Consider the following 7,804-nt stretch of genomic DNA (forward strand, 5'->3'; position numbering starts at 1 on the left):
AAGGTACCTGCATAGAGAGCATCGTGGTGAAGTGTGGAGTCATTCACTAGCAGAGCCAGGAGGAAAATGAAGGATGACTAGATTGGACCCCTCAACAACCGAAATCGAGGTACCCAGAGAGACTGACTCACCAAGGGAATAAAGGGATTGCAGGGCGGAGGAACAGTCCAAGGTGAGAAGGCAGCAGAGGCTTGGAGGCAAAATACTGGAGTCAGTCACAAGCACAGCCATTAATGAATTCAAAGCAGCAGGTCCAGATGAATTACATCCTAATGTAACTGAAAGAACTGACAGACTTCACTATTAAACTTGTGTGAGTGGTCTTTGAAAGATTATGAAATTTTTAAAAAAAAGTTTTCCTCAGGATTGGAGAAATGCAAATTTTGTCTCAATTTCCAAGGAAAGTAAATGGAATTTGCAAACAATAAGCAAATGAGCTTGACTTCAATTCTTGGTATAATTTTAGAAATTACTATTAAGGGGATGATTAGTGAGCAACAAGAAAAGGAAATAGTCATTGATCAAGAACAGGTCACGCCAGGCAAACCTTACGTTCCCTTTCACAGAATTATTAGAATGATAGCTCAACAGAGCAACATAATAATAATCAAAAATAGTAAATGCCCACGCTTGCATAGCACATTACGTATTTCTGATTATGTACGCTATGTACTTCAACTTCCTGTTTCTACTAAGAATTATGTTCCATCCAATCCATTCAGGTAAAATCCATAAACATTGTATCTCCCACCTATAGAACACAGTAAATAACAAAGCATTTCAGCATACATTATTACCTTTGATCTTTACAGTGACCCTTTAAAGTAGGCAGGGCAGGGCAAGTATTAATATATCTTTATTATATATTATTATATATTATCACTTATAAATTTATATTATTTATAACTTTATTATTATTGTACTATATATTATAGATTGTTATTATTATTGTTGTTGTTGTTATTATTGTTATTATACAGGGCATTGTGACCAGGCAAAGCCAGGGCTAGAATGCAGGTCCTCAGGCTCCTAACCCATTATTCTTCTCAAAAATTCTTCAATGCCTTTATACAATGCCTTAGATGTAGAAGTAGAAGGGACCTTCCTCAGAGATCATCTAGTTCAACCTGTTCATTTTATAGATAAAAAAACTGAGTACCAGATGGATGGAGCAACTTGACCGATGTCACCCAGGTGAGTGTCAGAGCCAAGATTTGAACTCAGTCCGTGACTCCTAGTCCAGTACTCCTTGAACTATTTCTACAGAGTCATTTTACCCTGAAGGACAGGGAAGGCCAGAAGATCAGCCAAGTAGTGGAGGTAATTTCTACTTTATACAATTACTGTGTGGTATTAGGGAAATAGGTCATAAGATTAGAGAAACATTACAGAAGAACTAGGAGAGACCTGAGGTGTCTAGTCTCACCACCCTTATTTTATAGATGAGTTCATTGAGGCTTAGGGAGATTGGGTAGCTTCCTATGATCACTAGATTAATAGGCATCAAAAACTGGATTTGAACACAGTTCCTCTTGATCTCTGAGGCAGCTGGCAGTCAAGAGGACAGAGAACTGGGCCTGGCATCAGGAAAATCTGAGTTCAAATCCAGCCTCACATCCTAGCTGCACCACTCTGGGCAAGTCACTTAACGTCTGATTGCCTGACAAAATGTATCTACTGGAGAAGGAAGTGGCAGACCACTCTAGTATCTTTGCCAAGACAACCCCAAATGGGGTCATAGAGGGCCAGAAAGTGACTAAAACAACCGATCGACAACAACATCTTGACTTCAGAGCCAGGTGACACACTGCTTAATTAGAGGATTCATTCAACAATTTTCTTGGTAGTTTAGGAACAAAATCAGCCAACATAGCGTATCTCTTAGGATTGCAGAGAACTAGCCTTTAAGAATTGCATATCAAAAAAGTTATCAGAAGCAATTTGTTTTTCTAATACTTAACCATTTTGAACAGTAGAAGCTTAGAGGTTAAGCTCTTGTTTTTTTTAAAAAAAAAAGGAGCTCTATTTAAATCAATAATTATTTATTGAGTAGTTACAGTTGACTTTGCTAAAGAAAATACAGTGCATGGGGCAGCTAGGTGGCACAGAGCACTGGCCCTGAAGTCAGGAGGACCTGGATTCAAACACGGCCTCAGACCAAACACATGACACTTACTAGCTGTGTGACTCTGGGCAGGTCACTTAACCCCAATTGCCTAAAAAAATAAAAAAGAAAAGAAAAAAAGAAAATACAGTGCAAGATATCTTGCCGGATTTAGGAGTCAGAAGATAATCCACTGTGGACATGTGATAGTTTTAAAATAAATTGATTTTTTATAGGTCCTCTTGTTGATTAAAATGCACAGAATGATTTATACTGCAAAGAATCCTGAAAGAAAACAGAATGGAAAGAGCAGACTTTTGCAGATTATTTTTTTTACCGAAAACAATGTTTTTGCTAACATACAACTATATTAGAGGAGAGGAGAGAATATATGATCCTACTGCATCTGTTGTTTGTTGATTTTTAAAAATTTGTTTTATCAAAATAAAATAGCTTTAAAGACTCCTCTCAGACAAGATTTCTCCTACGTGTGCAATATAATTATATCAGACTTTAGGACAGATGAAAATGGAAAAGCCAATCAATTGTTCTGACTTCACATGACAACTCTGTGTCTTCCTAGTTTCAAATATCCATACCCAGTCACTGTTATCTTCTATCAAAATATAGGCTTCTGGAGGGCAGGGACTTTCTTGCTTTTTGCATTTGTAGTCCAGTGCCTAGCAAGGAAAGGTAGTAAGTGCTTTATAAATGCTTTTGAATTCATTGCTTCATTCATTCATGTGTTTTTCAAGCTTAGTATTATCAGCAATGGAAGTGTAAACAGCTGAGGTATTCGTCAATGTTATGAAAGCGTTCTTTATGCGAAGTCCAAACAAGAGAGAGATTTCCTTTTGATGCTAAGCTTTTCGAAATATTCCTATGGATGACATTGAACTAATAACATTCTACACCCTAGCCTACCCCAACACCACAAAACTTTCTAAGTGAAAGTCATAGAAATAGGAAAGAGATCCACAATGGGAAAAAAAGCAAAGTAGATTAAAAAAACACACCAAGAGTATGGCATAGCATTGGGTAGGTAGTGTTTGAGTGAGTTTATCACCATGATCATCTCACCCAGACGATTCAGATGGGCCCAGAAATGAGTACTAGGAAGAGATCAGGCTGCAGCGCATTTGAGAAACTGCATACTGCTTTCAATAAACTGAGGCTACTCCCTGCTGCAAAACCTTTTACACCGGGTTCTCCCTCTCTGTGACTATAAGAAAGTAAATCACTATGCTTCCTACCTTTAAAAAATACACAAAAAGGAATATGCTATCTGAGAAGGAGATGTCTTCCTGAGAGGGAGAAAGTCAGGCTTTACCTAAATTATAGTGAGGGTATTATGAGTTTATTGTATGCATATGAGTCTCAGGTTCTTTTTATAGCCTTAACTGGTACAGTCAGTCACCTCCTCCCTTGCTAGCTAGCTGCCTTCCTGAGTCGAGAATCTGAAAAGACCTTCACTTAAAAGGGCCAAGTTCCACCATTGCACTCTGAGCCTTCTCCAATCCTCCTGATCCTTATCTGGCCCCTTTGGACTCAGATGGCTCTGGAGGAAAAATGAGGCTGGTGACTTTGCACAGCCCTCCCTCACTCACATGAGAGTCAATTGCAAATCATGTCCCAGTCCTCTTCCAGAATGATGGGGGTGGGGCCCAAGCCAAGATCTTCGCCCTTTGCCCCAAAGGGAATCTGACTCACAAGCCCCAGACCCTCATCTCCCTTGAAAGCCCTAGCTTACCTTTAGATCTTATTCAGATGCACCTTCAACCCTTGCCCTGAATAGAATCTGGCTCCTGTTTGTCTACAGGACCCAGAAAACCCTTAAACCTTCAAATTTCCTAATCGACTCCCCTCATCTCCCTTTGAAAGCCTTAGGCTCCCTTTTGTCTATAGGCCCCAGAAAGGCCTTCCTTATAGACTTCCTTTATCTCCTTTTGAAAGTCCTAGCCCCACCTTGATTTTGTGCAGATGCCTTTCAAACTTCTGAGAAATTCGTATTGGGGAGGGGGGCTTTGTGGAGATGAGAGTTACTATGTGGGTGTGGGTGGGAGTGTTCTAAAGAGCTTCCCAGTTTAGCTAGGGAAATATTTTCCCACTTTAGGAGGACGAATGCAAATTTAGAGGCTTCCTCAATTAAAATGACTGTGGTAGCCACTGCCAGGAAGCTTGCAGGCTTTCCAGCTGGGCTCCTAAGGACTGAGTTAGGGGTGTGGAGGTCAATTTAGATTTTAAAATCACAAAAGGTTTAGTCTGGTCTGGGCCACACTCTTGACGGAGTGAGTCAGGGCCCAGAGGACAGTCATAAAGGGGCTTACCAATCAAACTATTATCAGAGATCCAGAGCCTACACAATCTATCCATGCCTAGAAAAGTTTGAAATTGTTTTTTTGTGGCTGGGGCAGGGATGGACAGAATTGTCCTCTTCCTCTCTGAGCTTAGGGAGCGAGAAGTGGATGTTAATTCATGTCCCAGGTACTTGACAGACTGACATGCTCTCTGGACTTCTCAAAGAGACTCTATAGCCCCTAGTGCCCAAGAAATTAAGAGTTTCTGTGGCAGCAGCCAGAGAAGCCTCCCGGGTGGGGCTACAAATAAGAATATCATCCACTTACTGGAGCAAACTACTATGCCCTAGTTCCGGGTCCCTTAAATCCCTCCCCAAAGCTTGGCCAAATAAATAAGGGCTATCCCCAAACCCCTGGGGTAGGACTGTCCATGTAAGCTGACATGGGCGTGGTTTCCCAGGTAGGGACCATTCAGAGGCAAAAATAAATTGTGAATCTGAGTGAAGGGGTATACAAAAAAGGGCATCTTTGAGGTCCAGAGTGGAAAACCACTGGGTACCGCCAGGGATGTGAGTGAGTATAGTGTATGGGTTGGGGACTATGGGGTGTATAGGAATAACGGCTTCATTGACAGCTCTGAGATCCTGAACCATTCGATACTCCCCATTAGGCTTTTTTACTGGAAGAATAGGAGTATTACATGGGGATTCACAAGGAGTCAGGAGTTTATACTTAAGGAATTTTTCAATCAATGGGTGCAGCCCCTCCCAGGCCTCATGGGAAGCCCGCCCAGGGACTCCCTGATCCCAGACAATTGGCTCAACTGTCTCCCACACCTCCGGGGGAACATGGGGGGGTCTCGTGAACGTAGGAAAAAGAGACATTGGAGATTTGACTAGAGAAAATTGGCTTCCCAATTTCACCATCAGGTCCCTTCCCAACAAGGGGGCTGGACAAGTGGAGATAATGAGAAAGGAGTGTTCAAACAACAGATCCTCAAATAAGCAGGGTAGGGGGTGTCTCTCGACATCCCTTAATTCTACCGTCAATGCCCATGACCCGATAGTTTGCGGGGCGAGTGGGGCCAGAGTAATTAGTTAAGACGGAGTAAGTAGCCCCCGTGTCCAAGATAAACCGGGTAACCTTACCTTGAACCTCGATTTCGACCCAGGGCTCGGCAAGAGAGATGGGGAAAGTGGGAGCATTACCGAGCCCCAGGCCCTCCCGTCATTCCAAGTCTTGTGAGGACTGGAAGACTGGGTACTGGGGGGCAGCTCCACCACTTCTCCTCCCTTGGGGACAATCCTTCTTCCAATGTCCCTCCTGGTCACATATGGGGCACGGTCCTGGCGGTTTCCTCTGGGGGGGGCGCCCTGGAGGGGCACTCCTTGGACCAGTGGCCCTTCTGGTGGCATTGAAAGCAGGTTTCCCCGGTCCCGAGTCGCCAGAAGAAACCCCGGGTCTGTTTCTGGCCATGGCAGCAGCCAGAAATTGGGCATGTTCTTTGTCTCTAGCCCCTCCCTGCGTTCTTTCTCCTCTATTGCAACTAGGTCTCTGTTGTTAAAGACTCCAAAAGCAGTCTCCAATAACTGGGCCTGAGGTGTTTGGGGTCCCATTGCCAATTTCTGTAGTTTTCTCCTAATGTCTGGGGCAGATTGGTTAATGAAACACCTGCTAAGGATTGCCGCCCCTTCTGCAGAATCAGGGTCTAAATTCATATACTTTTTAATGGCTTCTACGAGCCTATCTTGGAAAAGGGCAGGGTTTTCCTTCTCCCCCTGAGTAATTTCTTTAATCTTCTGAAAATTTACCTGTTTTCGAAAGGCCGTTTTCAGGCCTCTAACAGGCAAAATATCATGTGATCTCGCTTTCCCCTATCCTCACTTCTCTGATAATCCCACCCTGGGTCACTGGAGGGAACCGCAGCTATTCCTGGGGGGTATCTTGTGGGGTCATTGCTAGTTAAGGTGTCCCCAGATTTTTGGGCTTGTTCCCAGATTCTCTTCCTCTCCTCAGTGGTACAACAGGGGGAGAAAAGGACATGCAAATCACCCCAAGAAAGTTCGAATTGTAGGGATACATCTCTGAAGCCCTCAGTAAATTTAGTGGGATCTTCAGAATATCGACCCAGCCTTTCCTTAATCTGGGTGAGGTCTGAAATGGAGAATGGAACATGCACCCTAAGGTCCCATTAGGAGAGGCAGGTACTTCCCTTAAAGGAAAAAGCCCTGAAGGCTCTGCAGGAGCAGGGGCTTGCGAGGGAGGGAGATAACGAAGTCCTGCTTTGGGACTTCTCGTGAGTGAGGGACTGGAAAGCACCAGATGAACTGGCAAGGCCGAGGAATCCGGCTGGCAAAGGGGAAGATTACCTGACACCGGACGAGGGGAAGGGATCAGGGGAGAAGATGCCACTGCGATACCCTTGTCTGGAGCCTGAAGAGGGGTCCCATCCAAAGTAGAGGTCTGGGGAGGAGGCATTGAGTTGAGAACCTCATCCAGAGTTTGAGCTGGGGTCTCTTCGGAAGTAGAGGCTGGGGCGAGACCCTTGCTCAAGGCCTGAGTAGGAGCAGCCTCTAGAGTAGGGGCTTGGGGAGGAAATGCAAGAGCCAGAGGAAAAGGGAAGGAGAACCAAGGAAAAGGGGGAATTGGGCAAGGAGGTGGGGGCATGGGAAACAGGGAGGGGTTGGGGAGAATAGGGAAATGCAGGGGGGGTCAAGGGAGAATAGGGAGAAGGAGGGGTCTGGGGAGAATGGGGAGCAGAAGGAAGGGTTGGGGAAGGATGGGGAGCAGAAGGAGGGGTCTGGGGGGAATGGGGAACAGCCGGGAGGCCGGAGGAGAATGGGGTGGAGATAGGTGCTGGGGAGGTGGTGCCGACGGAGGTTGGGAAGATGGAGTTGTCAGAACGCTGGGAGGCATAAGAGGATCATCCAAAAGGTCTATTTGATCCTCACTCTCCACTAGTGGGGTGGCTCTAGCTATGAGCATCTTACAATCCTTTCTGAGAGTGGGATCTCTAGAAAGCTCAACAAAAGCCATTAAGTAAGAAATCTCCACCCATTTTCTTTCTCTGCGACAATATTTTTCTAACTCTGAGAGGGTCTTTACCCGTAATGTCCCAAAAAGGGGCCATGCCTCATAATTTTCCAGGTGATACTGAGGCCAAACAGTGTTGCAAAAATGCACCAGCTTTTTCTTTTTAAGTTCTTTACAGAAGCTAAAACTTTTCCAATTTTGTAAAAGACAGCCCAAAGGTGAATTCTTGGGAATTGAAGAGGATTGACCTATTGCGGGCTCAGGGGAAAGGAAAAAAGAAAAATATCCAACAGTTTCCCAATTCCCTAGCTCTGAGAGAACTGAGACGTTTGGACCTATGCTTCCTGATAGGGAGTCCGTCCTCTATGCT

The sequence above is a fragment of the Phascolarctos cinereus genome, unplaced genomic scaffold, assembly GCF_003287225.1.
Source record: "Phascolarctos cinereus isolate Bilbo 61053 unplaced genomic scaffold, phaCin_HiC Scaffold_9;HRSCAF=440, whole genome shotgun sequence".
Lineage (NCBI taxonomy): Eukaryota > Metazoa > Chordata > Mammalia > Diprotodontia > Phascolarctidae > Phascolarctos > Phascolarctos cinereus.